General features: G+C 42.7%; 1 protein-coding gene and 1 long non-coding RNA gene across 7 annotated transcripts in view; one reads left to right on the top strand and one right to left on the bottom strand.

The window, feature by feature from the left end:
• CACNA2D3 (calcium voltage-gated channel auxiliary subunit alpha2delta 3) overlaps positions 1-18,761 on the bottom strand; it is an 832,272-nt gene that overhangs the window by 328,723 nt on the left and 484,788 nt on the right. The gene's annotated exons all lie outside the window — the stretch shown is intronic.
• LOC144289890 (uncharacterized) lies at positions 775-4,364 on the top strand. Its single transcript, XR_013357840.1, has 2 exons — positions 775-1,381; positions 1,820-4,364. It is a non-coding gene; the product is annotated as an uncharacterized LOC144289890 (long non-coding RNA).

The following is an 18,761-nucleotide window of genomic DNA, read 5'->3' on the forward strand; positions in this document are numbered from 1 at the left end:
TCCAGAAGAGGGAAAGGCTTTGATTCATCATGACAAGATTGGGACACTCTCTGCCCCATTAGAGGAAGCACTCATGTACCTTCATGCCTCTGCACCTTTCTTCCTCATCCTCCAGCATCCTGACTCATCCTCCCCCTCCTTTAGGTCCTTTCCTGCCTGTGGCTTCTCCCCAGCACCCTACCACTCTCTGGCACTCTCAGAAACTGGCTGGTTATGGGGTCAATAGGAAGGAACAAAATTTCAAAACTGGACACCAGACACCACCAGCTACTTACGGCTTGTTCCAGGTACTTGCTCACACCCTTGGGTTTTGTCATTCCTTGATGCCTTTGTCTTACTTTTACCTTAAGTCTTTTGGGCAGGTTCAGTGTCTGCTGTTGTCTCTAGGAAGCACGCTGTCAGTATTTAGTAACTGCTAAATAATAACAGTAAGCACAGCCTTCTTACCCAAATGCTTCCTCTGGTCTCATTAGTCTTCAATATCAAACCCTCACTGAGCTGCCTGCATTTACGGGGTTGTTAGTGATTTGTGCAACTCTCTCGCCCATGCATCCTTGTACTTGCATAAACGGTTATATTTGGAGGAAAAACCAGAGGGTGGGAAGAGAATATATGCAGGCCACTGCCTGGGTACCAGTTTATAAAATGCATCATAAGAGATTAAAAGTCTTAGGCAAATGTATTTATCATCTCTATGCTGTTAACATTTTTCCCAGTCACATTGTATCTCACTCCCCAAATGTTCTAATCATGTTTTATTCTGACTGTAGGAATTCTGCTCACTTGAACGTTTTCATCTCTTCAAAGACAACGGCAAGCAGGAGGCAGAGATTCTGTTTTAATCCTCTGCTTGCCCTCCTGAATGTCAAGTATTTGTGTTCAGCATTTTCGAAATCAATAGGGACCAAAAACATATCACAGTGAATATCAGATCATTCGGAGCAGAATATTAAGCATGTCTTAATGTTTTTCTACGGCAACTTTTAAGCACAGGACGGGCCACAGAGAGAGCTGAAAGTTTATGAAAACAGACAGTGCTTGCTGTATTCTATTTCCCTTTGTCTGGAAGCCAGTTCTTTTGAAGGAGTTCAAAGGAAAACAGGATCGTGATTCATCTTCTAAACAAACAACATCATCCCTGTGTGTCAATAAGTGAACCTTTCCCCCAGCTCCTGATGTCCAAACCCCTGCTCCCCCCAATTTGCCACTCACATTCCCGAATCTGCTCCCTGGTTACAAATCCGCTATTGTTGGCATTTCATTCTACAGCCACAGGCAGTTTCCTGGGAAGCACCGCAAGGAATCAATTGTCGCTACACTCTAACAATAGCTCGAAAATATTGTTATTTGGATTGTCCACAGTCGGTTGTCTTAAATGAAGGTAAGGAACGAGCAACAGCAGCAACAGCAGAGTGAAAAGGGGCAATGTGCATTACTTTCTGTTTGTGGAAAGTGTTGCTAAGATAACATATTGGGTGTAATTTAGAAAATAAGAATGAACAACAGGCCAACAAATGCCGATCCCTATGCCCATCAGTGAAATGTGACTCTGGAAGGAAAAAAAACTAAGTCTGGCTAAGAGAAAAAGGAATTAGCTGCTCCATCTTCAAGATATTTAGCAAACACCCTTCCCTCTCCCCTCCCCCACTCCCCTCTCAGCAGTGGCTTTGGCATCCTTTAAAACGGGTGATTTGAATTCATGGAAGGTAGTTAGGAAAGGACCAGAAGTATCTTGCCTACAGCACTCTTGCTCTGACTCTCTCTCTCTGGAATGCATGAAAAATAAGTTAAGTGTGCGTACTGTTCCACTCCCTTCCAGGCCAGAGGAGAGGGGGCACCTTGCAGCCAGGGACGGGGAAAAGCAGGAAAGAGAAGAGGCCAAGAAAGGGTAGCAAACAGGCATGACTGTGAGCAGAGTTTCCGTGCAGACGGTCGGAGGGAGACTTTTCTCCACAAGCTCAGAATCTTTCCTTGTGCCTCAAAACTGGAGAGATTAGGAACTGCTGATGCTACTGCTACCAAGAGCCCACCTTGGAATGCAGGCCTGCTTTGAGGAAATTCCACAGAGGTCAAGAACCTCCTGGAAGCACGCAGATTCTTATTCCTCTTCTGAGTCTCAGGGGGGTATTAATCGAGGATGCCATGGGACCAGGCTCTTGCAAGAGGCAACCCCACCCTCCAAAATCAGAGCATCTCTCTCTTGTGAGGCTGTCTGTTCCCCCAAGTCCATGGTCTAAGCCCAGTCCTGAGGAGAGTGTGAGAAAGGGACTGCACTGGCCAATAAAGCTTAACCACTTAGTCACCAGGCCCAAGAAATGGTCTCCTGACATTCTTTTATGGTTCCACGTACTTGTAAAGGCAGAAAGGGAGCACGAGAAGAGCTACACATGACCATGCCACCCAACCGCCCTCCCAGAGTGTACTCTTACTCTCCCTGCGGTCTCATCACCCACCTGCCTTCTCCGAGAGAGCTCCACTGAGAGGAAGGCAGTCACACCACACACAAGCTTCACAGGGACACAGACCCGAGTTTGAAGAAGCTTCTCTGAGGCAGAGGGTCTCACACTTCATTGTGGATAATAATTATCATCATGGATACTTGTTAAAATACAGACATGTGGGGACTGAGCCCAGACAGAGTTAGAAGCTTTAGAGGATGGGGCCCGGAACCTGACTATTGTAAAGAGACTGCAGGAGACTCCAAAGCCAGGAAGCCTCGAGTCACAAGTTCAGGAACACTTTCTCCTTAGCACGTTCCCCAAGCAAAAGCCTGTGGACATTCTTGGACCTGTAGGAAACAGGCCAAGAGATAACAGAAAGTAAGAAAGGATGATTTTTTAACATAATACTGCCAGCTTATTTAAGAGACCACACTCATTTCAGCATCCTTTAAGATGTCATCTGGAGGGGAACCTGGGTGGCTCACTTAACCAGCTGCCTTGGGCTCGGGTCATGATCCTGGGGCCCTGGGATCAAGCCCCAAGTCGGGCTCCCCGCTCAGCAAAAAGCCTGCCTCTCCCTCTCCCTTTGCTGCTTCCCATGTTTGTGTAATCTCTCTCTCTCTCTCTCTCTCTCTCTCTCTCTCTCTCTCTCTGTCAAATAAATACATAAAATGTCATCTGGAGAGTTTAGTCATGGGAGGAGAACTGGGGTCTTCTGTGAAGCAGAAGAATAGAAGACATGGTCTGCCCAGTGATGTGTTGATGGTTAGTGCACAACCAGCCACAGGCTGGATGAATCCTACCAGAGAAACAAAACCCTTCTCCCAAGGAGACAACCTATGGAAAAGCAAACAACGGGAATTCCCAAATCAGTCAATGAAGGAAGACAAATGCATTTCCATGCTTTGCTGATAGCATCGAGCCTCATAGGCTTTGAAAAGGCTTCCTCCCTGTCAGTACAGCCAAAGTGGACTCCTCGCTGGTCACACAGAACATCACTGCTCCCCAGGTAGGGATCTTCTCACCAATCATCCCAGGACAAAATGTGAAGGCTACAATGAACTTGGGGAGGGACTGGCCCAAAGCACAGATAACACCAGTCATTATTTATAAAGTTACAGCTGTCAGCAGCTATAATTGAGGCTACTAAGAAGATTTTATCTGAACTTGGGGACCACCTGTGAACTTGGGGAGGGACTGGCCCACCTGTGAACTTGGGGAGGGACTGGCCCAAAGCACAGATAACACCAGTCATTATTTATAAAGTTACAGCTGTCAGCAGCTATAATTGAGGCTACTAAGAAGATTTTATCTGATTATATGATGGAGTTACTAGAAGAAGCCAGGGCACAGAGATTTGAGAAGAAGCAGGAGAGGAATCAAATCAGAGAGAAAAATAACAATCAGGAACACACCAGCTCTTCGACCTTGGCCAGCCCTCCCACCTCTCTCCCCAGCCCCTTGGACCATGCAGGGACACAGTGAAGAGAGAAAAGAGAAAGAGAGGCATAAATATGAGGAAATAGGAAAGCAAGTTGTCCTTTCAGGAGTGAGCATCAGCCAAAGCAGAAGCCATAATGAAAATTAGTTGATCACCTGACTCACCAAAAGTTTTAAATGTCGACATGGCAAAAGCCACTATCATGAAGATCAGAAGGCAAATAAAGAAGTGAAGAAAATATTTGTGGGTGATGGCAAAAGTTAATCACCTTATGTAAAAAGGCCTCTTACAAACCAATAAGGAAAAAGATGAATTCCTTAATTTGAAACAAAAGGAAGCACAGGCCCCAGTAAGTCGTTCACAGAGAAGGAAATACAAATGACAATATGAAATCTTATTAGTAATTAAAAGAATTGCAAAAAAAAAAAAAAAGGCAATTCCATTTATTTTGCAATTGATCACCTAAGGTATTTTATTTTTAACAGCTTTATTGTCATACAGATGATATCCGAAGAACTGCCTATATTTCATACATACAATTTGTTGAGTTTGAACATTTGCAAACACCCAAGGTACCATCACTATCATTAAGGTAATAGACAAGCCCAACAGCTGAACGTTTTTCAAGCTCATCTCAACCCTGAGCTGGCAGGTGATGGGAAGGTGACACAGCACATGGCCAGTGGACACATGTAGTGTTTGGGCTCTCTCTTTTTTTTTTTTTTTTCTTTTTTTGGAGAAATGCCTTTCTTTATTCATATTTATTTATTTATTTATTTATTTAAATTGTATATATTTTTAAAGAACTTATTAAACTCAACAGCAAAGAAACAAACAATCCAATCATGAAATGGGCAAAAGATATGAACAGAAATTTCACCAAAGAAGACAGACATGGCCCAGTCTATCACTGAAATTATGTTTTTACGAACTATTGCATCACATGACAAAGTGGTAATGATGCAATAGAAAAGAAAGAGTGGTCAAAATGCAAAATGATTGTAAAGATGGTAGGACTTTCATTTTGTGACAAACATGCATGGGAAAAAGGCTGGGACAACTACATCAGGAATTTGGCCATGTGTTCTCTAGGAAGAGAATGTTCATAGAAAAATTTGTTTTTCTCATATTTTTGTCATTTTTTAGAACAAAAATAATACGGCAAAGCTGTAAAAATACACCAAGAAAGAGAAAGGAGTGGAATTGTCATGCAGCGGCGGAGTAGGGGGTTGCAGAACAGATCCTCTCAAAGGGAAGGGACCTCAACTCAGCTAGCTGAGTCTCAGATTATTTCTCAGAGCAGCTCCTTGAGTCTGAATTTTGGCACTTTGGGTGTGTGGACCACAAAGCATCCTCTAGCTGTCTTGTCACAGGACCTGGGTGGTGGGCCCCCTATATCCTTTTGTTAATGGGTCCTGTCGTCACCAAATGCCAACAGGTGGAGCAGCTAGTTGATGAGAACCCATCACAGTCCAAGGAAAATGGGCAAAATAATAATAGTGCACAGTCTTCCTTAAAGTTAAATGCATTCAATTCAGAGGACCGTCTTTTATTCTGAGATAATATACTGCCTATACTTTAGTATTAAATGTCCCTTCTCTGTGAGATAATAGAGAGTTGATAATGGTTGTTTTATTTTGTTTTTCTTAACATCCTGACCAAGCACAATAAAGATGTTCCAACCCCATGCTACTGCATATTTTTTTTCTTCTGATATTTTATTGGTCCATGAAATCCAGATATCTGGCAGCCAACTCGTCGACCTATAAGCCCTAATTAAAAAGAATTGGCAATTTCATTTGTGGGAACAAAACCTAAATGGCTTTTTTCTTCAGGCCCTTGCTGGGTAAATTCTCAGCAGAGGATGATAGATAACCACGTTAGAGTTTAACGGTTTGGCTGGGCAGAGACATCTGTAAAATAAGAGTAACTCTTTCCAAAACGACTGCTAGAGACATGCAAATCCGCCTGCAAAATGAAAGGAACTGGTAACTGGGCTGCAGCCCATCCTGGCTGTTGGAGATTTGAAACAGGTAATTGGGCTGGAGTCCATCCTGCTTGTTGATGGGCTGTGTCCAGAGAGCTGAGGGCTATGAGTTTCTTTCTTTGTCTGGGGAGGGGTGGTGGTATGAGTTTCTAAGAAAGTCTGGGAAGTACCATTGTGTTGATGGAAGCTTCTTTAAAAAAAAAAAAAAAAAGATTTTTATCTATTTATCTGAGACAGAGAGAGAGCACACACAGACGGGGGAGGGGTAAAAGGAGAGGAAGAGAGAGAAGCAGACTCCCTGCTGAGTAGGGAGCCCTGATGCAGGACTCAACCCCAGGACCCTGAGACCATGACCTGAGCTGAAGGCAGACACTTAACTGACCGAGCCACAGAGGTGCCCTGATGGAAGCTTGCTTGTAACCACTGTCTAAAGAGCCACCTGGCTGACCAGGGGAAAAGGAGGCAGGGAACTTGGGAGTCTCAGTACCTATATCTGCATCTGGCATCCCTGCTTGCTCCACAGGCAGGGTGCCTAGCAGTGCAGCAGGACATGGGAAAGGGGGATGTGTGAGCTGGCCTTCTCTCAGAATGCGCTCCTCACTAGACAAGTTCGCTTAGGAGAAATTCTTAGAGCAGGGGGTGGGAGAACAAATCTGTACACGGCATCAATAGAAATTAATATTACTAACTTAACTAGCTATCAGCTGTTTGTGATGAATGGCATCATGGTGACTTGTGGGATGTTCACAGAGTCAAAAGATGCAGAGAGCTTGCTGAAGACCTCCACTGAATTCATACTTAAAAGTCAGCTCTTGAAGCTAGGAAAAAAAAAAAAAAGCTGCCAATGTGAGCACTTTACTAAGTACATTGTAAATAAATTAAAATTATGTCCTTCTGGCAAAGGCAGCCGCACCCCCACTTGCACACACCCTAGAGCTGGCCCTTCTCCATGCCACTGAAGTCTGAAGGAATTCAGCATTTGCTCATTTTCATGTTAATAAACTAAGGACTTTGAGCTAGAGATTACTATAATTACTTTTCTTTCTAAGCTGTCTGCTGAGAATACACTTTCGGCACCTTCCCCTGGTGCTCTGATAACCTCTTCCCAGCGAGGCGAGCTAATATGGCCAGGCCTCCATCACACAGCCCCCCCAGCCCCCCTTCTTGCTAAACTGAACGCTGCCGCCATGTGTGACTGGAAGCTAATCAAGTGAACCCCCTGCAATATGTTCCTTTGCTGATTATACACATTGGGCTATTTATGTGGCATCCTGGAGCCAATGGGAAGTCACCTGGCAGCAAAAGTGACCAGCTGCTGCCGAAATCTGGACGGGATACCCCGGGGAGGGGACGGGGAGAGTCAGTCCAGAGTGGGACCACGCTTTTAGCTGACAGGGAGGCTATTGCTGTGGCCCGCAATGGATATTTCAAAGACAGGTACAGCTCTGTCAGGGTGCAGTTTCATTTTCCTTCATTTAGGGGTCAGCCATATAGGGCTGGAGAGGGCTCTGGATGGTTGGGACCCAGGTGTCTCTTTTCTAAGAAGTGACAGAGTCGACCCCATTAGGGGCGGGGGCTACCATGTTTATAGAGTCATTTATTTATTTTTATTTATTTTTTAAAAAGATTTTATTTATTTATTCATGAGAGAGAGAGAGAGAGAGAGAGAGAGAGGCAGAGACACAGTCAGAGGGAGAAGCAGGCTCCCCGCAGGGAGCCCGACGCGGGACTTGATCCTGGGCCTCCAGGATCACACCCTGGGCTTAAGGCTGCGCCAAACCACTGAACCACCCGGGCTGCCCTAGGGTCATCTTTAAACACACCAAACAAACTAGAGAAAAGCTTAATTGACAAGCTTTATACTTCCTTGCCATTTGCAGACCACAAAATACCATAAAATATAACCAGTTATCAAGTGAGCAGGAAAGGCAACCTCTCAACTGAGCGGGGCTTTGCTGCATTATCCCTAAAAGGTAACCTTCCTTTTTTTAAAAAAAGATTTATTTATTCATGAGAGATGCAAGACTGAGAAAGAGAGGCAGAGACACAGGCAGAGACACAGGCAGAGGGAGAAGCAGGCTCATCACAGGGAGCCCAATATAGGACTCGATCCTGGATCCCGGGATCATGACAAGAGTCGGAGGGCACTCAACCGCTGAGCCAACCAGGCGTCCCTAAAAGGTAACCTTCAGGAGACTCGTCTGAATCCTTCAGAGGCAGTTTAAGTTTTTCCCCCTCTTATTATAGACACAATGGAAATGAAAAAGCAAGACAAATCAAACAAAACAATACAAAATCTACTCCTCGGGCCCTAATAAATGATATGTATGAAGTCATATTATCCTAATTTTCCGTTTGATTTCTCAGCATTCACATTTGTTCCTCAATTAGATCTAATTCTGCTATCAAATCACAAGCTGCCTGAAGGAAAAGAATATTTGGTCTAATTAACTGCCCCTAAAACAATGACTATTCATCACTAACACCACTAGCCAGGGGACCTGCTCCATGGAATGTGTGCTCAAAATGAGCTATTGGCACAAATGCAATGATAAGAGTGATGGGGGTGATGACGTTTACTATGTGTTGGACCCTGTTTGGAGCACATGGATTCATCAGTGACTAAGCTAGAAAGACCTCCATCCCTATGATGCTAACATTCTATGGGACAGGAATAAACAACAATCCTGTCAAATAAGTAAATAAATGGTGTATGTGAGTAGGTATGTGAGACCTACATACACCATAGTATGTGAGAAGGTAATATCTCAAAAGCTATGGGGGAAGAAAACTAAAACAAATTAAGAGAAGTTATTGAAGCAGACTCAGTGGAGAGATGTAATTTTTCTTAAAGATTTTATTTATTCATGAGAGATACAGAGAGAGGCAGAGACATAGGCAGAGGGAGAAGCAGGCTCCCTGCAGGGAGCCCGATGTGGTACTCTATCCCAGGATCCCGGGATCCGACCTGAGCCAAAGGCAGACGCTCAACCACTGAGACACCCAGATGCCCCGAGAGATGCAGTTTTAAATAGGCTTTATCGAGATAGGAACATCTGGGCAAAGACTTAAAGGAGGTGAGAAAGTTAGCTGTGCACATATCTGAAAGGAAAGTATCCCAGGCAGAGAGAACAGCCAGTGCAAAGGTCCTGAGGCAGGAGAGCATATCTGCTTGTTTCAGAGTACTAAGGAAATCGGCTGGGCTGGAAGCACAGAAATGAAGAGGAGAATAGGAGAAGTCCGAGAGCCACCAGGTGGGCAGGTAGAGCAGGGCAAGTGAGATGGGGTTCTTTATAAGGAACCCTTAACAAAGGTTCCCTCCTAGAGAATGGGAACCATCAGAGGATTGTGAATGGAGAAGAAATGTGAGCTAATATACATTTTCAAAGAATCACCCTAGCTGCTGTGTTGAGAATGGATTATGGGGAAAGAGGTTCCAAGGAGGCAAGGAGGCTAGTCAGGTGGCTGCTATAGTAGTCCACATAGTTGGACTGGGGAGGCAGTTTGTGGAGGTGGGATATGTGTGTGTGTGTGTGTGTGTGTGTGTGTGTGTGTTGGAGGCTGGGTATAACTGAAGCAGAGTCAACTGGATTTACAGATTGACTGGATGAGAGGTGTGAGAGAAAGGGAGGCATCAGTGGTGACTCCAAGCTTCTGGTCTGTGCTACCAGAAGGACAGCATTGCCATCTGACATGAGGGTGGTACTTGAGAGGGCAGCAGGCTGAGAGGAAGGTGAGGAACTGAGCTGTGGGCAGGAAAAATCCAAGATGCCCAGGAGACATCCAGGTGGGGAGAAGGGGCAAGAGCTAGATCAACAAGTATGAGCCTCAGAAGAGGTACATCCCCTGGACACACAGGTTTGGGAGCTGCACGCGGAACGGAACAAAGCATGTGGAAGTGAGATCCCCACCCAAGGGAGTGGTTGTGGACAGAGGAGAAAGCAGTACCAAGCACACATCTGGAACATTCAAGGTCAAAGGAATAAGATGCAACCAGAAAGAACCTTGAGGAGAGGCTGGTGAAAGGGGGAAACCAAGACACTGGAGCTCCCTGGCAGCCAAGTAAAGAAAACACTCAAGGAGGCGAGATCATCTGTGTCAAATACTGCTGCTAAGGAAGCAAGGGAAAGGCTACAAACTGTAAGATTTAACAAGGATCACTAGACTTACTAGCATTTGTAAGCACAGGTATAACTGTTGTGAGCCTTCTCTTTGTTGGGTGTTGGTCAAGTGCTCTATGGATATTACCTCCTTCGATCCTTACAACCACCCACAGAGCCCATCTTACTGCCACCATGATGCAGGCTGAAAACTAAGGTCTGGACAAGTAAAGTGAGTGCAGCCAAGGAGGGAGAAAACAAATGTCAGTGCAAACTTCATGGAGTCCAACATCTGCGCTCTTAGCAACTTCCTTTCTCGCCCTCCTCTTTATCCTTCCTAGACATTCCCAGGAAAGGAGATAGAAGGAAAGGAGGAGAGAAAAAGTAAAAAAAAAAAAAAAAAAAAAAAAAAAAAAAAAAAAAAAAAAGGTAGCAAATAAAAAATGAGTATGGAGAAGAGGGAGGAAAGAAGGAAATAAATGAAGGGCTCTTTGTGGATACAAATGGCTTCTATTTGGGCTAACAGCAGCAGGTAATTTGGAAGACACAGGATATTTAGAATGAATATCTGACCAATTAACAGAAAGTAAGGAATAAGAGCTCCTTGCTCTTGGTGACAAAAAGCTATATCTGCCATTAATTAAAGATTTATCTGCTAATCCTTTTCTTCTCTTTTTAAAGGCCAGTGTGTTTCTTATAAAAATGAAAAAATATGAAACCTAAGAAGTTGCCTACGTTACACAAAAGATAAAAAATAATTGAGAGGGAAATCAAGTATATCACTGAGGGAGAACATTCTGGTTAATGGCAGTACAAAACAAAAAAAAATGCAGTGTTTGCCATGGTTTAAAAAATATATCTGTTGGGGAAGGTATTGAGACAAAGGGTGACCGTGGGGGTCTGTTTATTGAAGAATCATTCTCAGTAATAAAGTCTTTCTAGTGATTGTGTATATCTAACACCAGTGTGATTTCTCTGGAGGAGCAGCTTGCAAAAGCACTGCATTCAATATCCCCTTCGAAAATCAAATTCAGCCGAGTGTGGAAGAGACTCAACGTTTAGAAAGCCAAATCGCTCTGTCAACATGATTCCTACAATGACTCCTGCAAGCACATGCCTTCCTGTTCAGTGTCATGCCTCCAACACAGAACAAGCATTAAATTATTATTTATTGAAGAAGCTGAATCCAAGTTATTCCTTTTGGTTTAGATACTTTTGGATATATTACACTTTTGGATATATTAACCAGCCAGTTTTAGGATAATCGATTTCCTGTTTTCCCTTCTACCAGCATGTTTTATATCCTTTGGAAAAAACTTGGACAGTGTTTTCCCAAGAAAAAGGAAAGTCCCACTTGAATATCAGAATATATTGAGTGCTTCTTCCTGACACTCAGATAGCTACTTGTAAAGACCATAGATCAGAGTGCCAAAAACTTTCTTGATTTACAGTTACTCCAGGCCAAAATATCTAATAGTCCTGCTTATTAAGTAGCTGTGCTCTAACAACTCAACAGGCATTGAAAAAAGAATATTTTATATCATTCTTAAGCAAGGATATTTATACCGGATGGACCAGGCAACACATTCTCAAGCCTTCAAGCCATCACACTGGATAGTAACACACTCATTTCCTGTTCCACACTGATTCTCACATGGTACTTGTGTTTTTTAATCACAGCAGCTGCCAAACCCCATCCTCACCAAGATATGACATCACTGAGAGGAAGTTGCATGATCCACTGGAGCTAGTAGTTCATGCAACCTGTCAGTGTTGAAGGTTATTGTGCTTTCCCTGGAAATTTAAAATATCCTGCAGAGCTCCTGGGATTTTGCTGCCATGGCCTAGGGTGCCTTGGCAACAAATCGGGAACCGTAACTACATACTATGCTTAAATTTTAGCATGTCTGAAACCCAATACAGTGTCAATTAGGAAGACATTTAAATTTAAATCCAATAATTGAAACTTCCTTCTGTTAGTTAGTACACTCAATCTTAATATTACTTTAACACTTGACCATGAGTATTGAACTAGGCAAACAGCCCTGTATCTCTGCACACAGAGTCTGAAGCACTAGGTCGGAACCACCTACAGTCTAATGACAAATATTAGGGTACTAATAAAGAGTTAGCCTGAAGTCAACAAACTTTTTCTGTAAATATTTTAGGCCTGTGAGCCAGATGGTCTCTGTTTCAACGACTCAACTCAGTTGTGTAGTGAAAAACCAGCCATAGACAATATATAAACGAGCATCTCTGTATTTCAATTAAACTTTATTGTGCTTGCTTCGGCAGCACATATACTAAAAAAAAAAAAAAAACTTTATTTACAAGAACAGGTAGCAGGCCAGGCTTGGCCTGTTGGTTGTATCTGGGAAAACCCTGGTTTAGCTAGATTGAGAGATTGCTCTATTTCCTGATCTGAATTAATATAGTGGTTCTATACGAGAAATAGGACAATTTGAAACATCATAGTAAAAAGCGTTTCTGTAATAGCTAGGTAACTCAACAAGCATTTGCTGATCACTATTTGGGGGCAGTACTGGACTGGGATATAGAGACATGGGGGCACTCCTTGCCCTCTATTATCCCACAGACTACAAGGATGCACAAGTATAAGTTAATAATTATAGTTAGTACCATCAGCAAGTTCCACTCATAGGTGAAGAGAAGATACAGCAGCTAGCAAAGCACATAAGAGCATGATGATTTTGACCTGCAGAGGTAGAGGAAAGAATTAGGTGACAGCAATTGAAAAAAAACAAAAACCTCACAAAAACACAAAATGACCCATCCAGGGGTGGCCTTGATGAACAAGATGTCTTTCTATACTTGTTTGTAGTAATAGCTAAACACCAACAATTATTAAGTAGTTACTATGAGTCAGCTACCATACTAAGCAACTTATATGTATTATATCATTTTTCCCAGAGGAAAAAACGTAAGGTAAAGGTTACATTGCAAGTCAATGGCAACAGCAGGATATGAACCCAGGTGTTATTTCTCTCGAATCTGGCTTTTAATCATTGTACTATATAGCTTCCAGAAAAGGAAGGGAAATGAGCTCCTACTCCTTCCTTTATAGAATACAGGAAATAGCCTCTAGAAATCAGAAGCAAAATTATCAGATTGACTGATTCATTCCAGGGTTTGTCAAGCTATGACCTGCAAGCCAAATCAGGCCCCTTACGTGCTCTTGCAAATAAAGTTTTATTGGCACACTGCCATGTGTCTATTTATTTACATGTTGTCTGTGATTGCTCTCACACTACAGTACTAGGGTTGAGTAGGTGCCACAGAAATTGTAATGGCTTGTGAAGCCTAAAACATTCACTCTCTGGTACTCTGCATGTAAAAGTTGAGGACCCCTGATCCATTCACCCAATTTAAGACTTATGTTCATTTGCTGGTTTGTTTTGTTTGGTTTGCTGGCTTGCTTGCTTGTTTGCTTTAGTTGTTTTTGTTCTCTCCAATATTTGGGAGCCAGTCCACAAGCTCTGGCCTCATGGGGTCTGTCCCTGTGCACTTCCAGCTGCTGAGTCATCCTCTGGGATCCACCTCACAGGTCTCTGTTCTCAGGGAATGCTGTCATTTTCCACATTAGGCCCAGCTGCCAAGATGCACATGCAGAAGTTGATAGATCGTAAGGTGACATTTAATCAAAGTCAGGACTTTTGAGTCTTGCTAAATGTGAAGGTAAACAGATGTCTCTGCTGATTTCTATACTCCAAGCAGTGGGACACATGCGTCAAGTGAACAGAAGGGATTGAAGGGTGGGTGACTTTGCAGACCCTTCTCTTATCTGGCTGAGTTTCATACCATTCAGCCAATACTCATCCTTATCAGACAGGACCCACTAGGCTGCTCTTGCAGCTCTGTGATCAGCTGAGAGCTTTTCAATGCAGAAATTTTTTTTGAACATGACAAACATTTAATAATGGTTTTCAATTTTGTATGCTGTCTCCTGGGCCTCACAGGAAATGAGGAAGGTAAGAGTATCTCCTGCCGTTTGATCAAACATCTATGATATCTACTCAAACCACAAAATGTAGCAAGGGAAAACAAGATAGAACAAGTCCCATGAAGCAATTGTGAAATGAATGTTAGTGCCATCATCAAGGTCCACTTGGTGAAGAGAAGATACGGCAGCTGGCAAAACAGGGTCTTTAGAGGATGTGCCTAATCTAAGGAGGAGGTCAGTGCTTCCTTGGGCCTAAAATAAAGATGATGTTTATTGTGGGCTGAATTCTATATCCCAAAAAGGTATATCAAAGTCCTAAGCCCCCGTATCTGTGGTTGTGGCCTTTGTTGGAAGTAGGGTCTCCACAATATAATTAACTTAAGATGAGGTCATACTAGATAAGGTGGCCCCTAATGCAATAACTGGTTATCTTCTAAGAAGAGAGGAATTTGGGCACTGAGAAAAGATAGTCCTATAAAGACAAGAGGTGGAACTTGGAGTTATGCTGGCCCAGGCCAATTAACACCAAGGATTGCTCACAATCATCAGAAGCTAGTAGGGAGGCAGGGAAGAGATTCTTCTTTAGAGCCTCCAGAAACAGCCTAGTCCTGCCAACACCTTGATTTTGGGCTCGTAGCCTCCAGAACCATGAACGAATACATTTTTGTTGTCTTACACTATCTAGTGTGTGGTATTTTGTGACAGCAGCATAAGAAACAATACATGTTGATGGTGGTGGTCAAAAAATAGGAGAAGAGAAAGAAAGACAGTGAACACAGAAGGATCGATTTCCAAGCCCCAAGTACCATGCTAGGTGTGTCCTCTACATTATTGTAAACCTTACCAGTTTTGAGATGAGTATTGATTATGTCCATGTTACAGGTGAAGAAACTCCTGGAGAGCTTATTCACAATCTCAGGGCTAGTGAATAGCAAGGTTTGGATTCGAACACTGGTCACTGGACTCCAAATCTATGCTTGTAACCACTACCTCCTACTGTTGCCCACGTCCACATGGAAGGTTTTTGTGTGTCTGTTTTTGTGTTTTTATTTTGGGACCTAACAAGCTGATCCACAAGGGAAACTGGCTCCAAAAGTCCATTCCCAGGGAAACACAAGGCTCAGAGATCTTAGCAATGGGAGCCTCCACCTCATCCGTTAACTTCCAGGAATGAAGGTGGAGAAGGTGGGTGGTGCCTGTGAAACTCATGCAGAAATCCGATGGGTAGTGTTTCATCTCAGAAATGAACTTCCAGTTCTCCCTGTTTCCTTTTTATTCCTGTCAGTGAGAAACTTTGTAGAGGGAGTGCAAATGGAGAGGATACAATCTATATTGGTTTGTTTATAGGGACCTTTATCTAGTTGCCTTCGCAAGATAACCAGGATTCAATTTTCGTTTTTCATACTTTCACTGCACTGTGTTGTCATACAATTTAATCAACTCAGAAGTTAAAATTAATAACTCAGCTTCAGAGATATTGTCAGGCCTGACCCAGCAGTGAGGCAGGCAGCACGTCTTGGGGTGGTAAGAACACAGTCAGCCCCCAGTCAGTCTCCCCAAAGGAGCAGGAGCCTAGCCCAACCCAACACTTCTGGCTATTCCTTGGGTTGGCTGCTTTGGCATCAGTATTGATGATCTTGTGAGAAGATAAATCTGCATTTTCAGGTTTCCAGACATATTAATGAAAACGGGTATATTTAAAGACCATTCTCTGAGCATTAACATTTGCCTTCTGAACTTAAAATTCTTTTCATTTTTTTAAAAGATTTTATTTATTTATTCACAAGAGATACAGAGAGAGGCAGAGACCTAGGCAAAGGGAGAAGCAGGCTCCCTGCAAGGAGCCCAATGTGGGACTCGATGCCAGGACCCTGGGATCACAACCAGAGCCGAAGGCAGATGCTCAACCACTGAGCCACCCAGGTGGCCCTGAACTCAAAATTCTTTAATCCTACTCCTTGTTGATTTCATTCTCCATGTGCTAACAATATAAAACAAGAGATTTTGGTCCACACACATCATTATGCTCCTTCATTTCTTCTCATCTTTATGGAAATACTTTTTTATCATTACATTACTAGGCTTTTAGGGTGTGTGTGTGTGTGTGTGTGTGTGTGTGTGTAGGATTTTTGTGTTGTTTTGTGTAAATGAGATACAACAAGGAGGCAGCCCAACATCTTAGTAATGTAACACTTTGCAAACATGCCAACGTGGATTCAAAATCTGACCCCTGTATATTACTTCTGCAGCCTCAGTTAAGTCACTTATTCTCTCTGAGACTAAGTTGTTCATGAATTAAAAGCTTGGCTCATACAAGCATTTGAATGCTAACCCACCTTCTGCATATTAAATCTTCCACCTTCTTTTATGTTTACTCCTGTTTCATATTTTAACCATCCTTTCTATCTGCATACATGATGACACAGTGTCATAGACTTAAGAGATACAGTCAGGAGAAGTCAGGGCTTTTGTCTATTTTTCCCTCTCACCCCTAGACAGTCTTATATACTAGAATACAAAGGAAAATGATCACAAATAAGAACCTGATATACCTATAAGGTTTGAGAGGCAAAAAACCATTAGATAATAATGCCCTATGACCCAGCAATTGCACTGCTGGGGATTTACCCCAAAGATACAGATGCAATGAAACGCCGGGACACCTGCACCCCAATGTTTATAGCAGCAATGTCCACAATAGCCAAACTAAGGAAGGAGCCTCGGTGTCCATCAAAAGATGAATGGATAAAGAAGATGTGGTTTATGTATACAATGGAATATCACTCAGCCATTAGAAATGACAAATACCCACCATTTGCTTCAACATGGATGGAACTGGAGGGTATTATGCTGAGTGAAATAAGTCAATCGGAGAAGGACAAACATATGGTCTCATTCATTTGGGGAATTTAAATAATAGTGAAAGGGAATAGAAGGGAAGGGAGAAGAAATGGGTGGGAAATGTCAGAAAGGGAGACAGAACATGAAGACTCCTAACTCTGGGAAGCAAACTGGGGGTGGTGGAAGGGGAGGAGGGCAGGGGGTGGGGGTGAATGGGAGGGGGCACTTGACGGGATGAGCACTGGGTATTATTCTGTATTTTGGCAAATTAAACACCAATAAAAAACAAATTCATTATTATTAAAAAAATGAAACAAATAATCAAAAAATGTTCTCCTTCACAGCAGATCTCTCTCACTTAGAAGTAACATTCTGTGGTTCAATTCCATGAACCAAAGCATCTATACTTTCCCTGGGCTCTTGACCCATGCCCCCCATGGTCACATAGGAAGTGAAGGCTCACTACATGCTTGGGGGGGTAACAGACCTAGAGGAAGGACTCTCTCATATCTACCTCCTGTTGATTATAATTCCACATAAAAAATTTAACAAAAGAGCTATAATTTCCCCAAACCTCCCAAGCATTCAAAGGTCCTCACTGCAATCTGGAAATTAATGTTCTCTGTAGACAATGTCATAATGGATACTCACTGAGGACCATCTTGGCTGGGTCAATTCTTGCCATCCAAGGAGAAAGCCCCCAAGAGCAAATCAACCTTCTTGTGGTCCTGACACTGAGCTTACAGGCGCCATCTTTCCTTTTTCAAATATTTTTATTATAGTAGCACGTGGAGGCAAAGATCAGGGAAACCCTGAGGGTACTAAGGCAGTAGAATGAGTTCCCTCAGACAAGACCCAAACTGGGGGTACAGGGGAAGCTGAAGAAGCTTAAGCACATTTTTACTATCTGAAAGCTACATATAAATTCAATAAAAACTCCATTCATCAGCACAGCCTCAGAAACTTGCAAACATATAAACACACCCAGAAAAATTAAAAACATCTGTGCAGCCAACAGAACAAAACCTTAAAATAAAAAGGAAACGTTGTTGAGCTGGGTAAGATTATCAGCTTCTCCTTTTCCACAATTACGTGTGGGCATATCTTTAGAAGTATCTACACATTTGATCCTGGGGCATAGTTGGTGATTTTATTTTCCCCACTGGTAAATAATTTTTTTAGCCTCTAAATGAATTTGGAGGCTATTTTACAATCCCAACCTTCCTTAGTCATGCCCTACACCCACCCTTACAAAAGTGATTTGCATGAGAATATTATCTTTTGTCCTTACATGAAAGAAGAACTAAAGCATCTCTTTCTACTGCTATCAGAGTTCACAGAGTATAGGTTTTAGAATTTAAATTAATAGCAACAAAAAACTTCACTCAGATCTATCACAGTGGTTCAGGGTCAGAGAGGTGATAAAAGATCTGATTCTGCATTTTAGAAGTTTCAAAATCTGAATAAATTTTAAAATTGGCAATGTCCAAAAAGGTAATTTTATTCACTATAGGAAATATTTAGCTGTGATTTGCCATTTTGTTTCAAAATGAGACATAGTTTCTCCTTTGAATCTAATTCACCTTCTTCATGCTTACTGGTCTCATTTTGTTACCCTTGAACCCACCATTTTGAAGGAATGGGCTACTGAATGGGCTACTGAATCCGTTTAAGTCAGCAAGTGCCAAAAATGAGGGCAACTCTGAGCGGGGACTTGCAGGATGAGTAGGAATTTAACAGACAGATAAGGGGCCGTCCTAGGCAGAAGGTATGGCATTGAGCAAACATACGGAAGTATGGCACATTTTGGGAAACCACGAGGCACTAGAGCAAGGCTTGGATCCTTTGCTGTTCCAACTCCCTTTGGGGGTGATACATCTAGAGAAGCCCCCAGTCCTGGGCTTGGGGTTCTAGGTCTCTGCCTCTATAGTTGCTAAACTTCTTCCTATTCTTTCAATCTCTCTCCCTGGCATCTATCTGAGGCAGAATA

This window comes from Canis aureus, chromosome 19 (genome assembly GCF_053574225.1).
Source record: "Canis aureus isolate CA01 chromosome 19, VMU_Caureus_v.1.0, whole genome shotgun sequence".
NCBI classification, from domain to species: domain Eukaryota; kingdom Metazoa; phylum Chordata; class Mammalia; order Carnivora; family Canidae; genus Canis; species Canis aureus.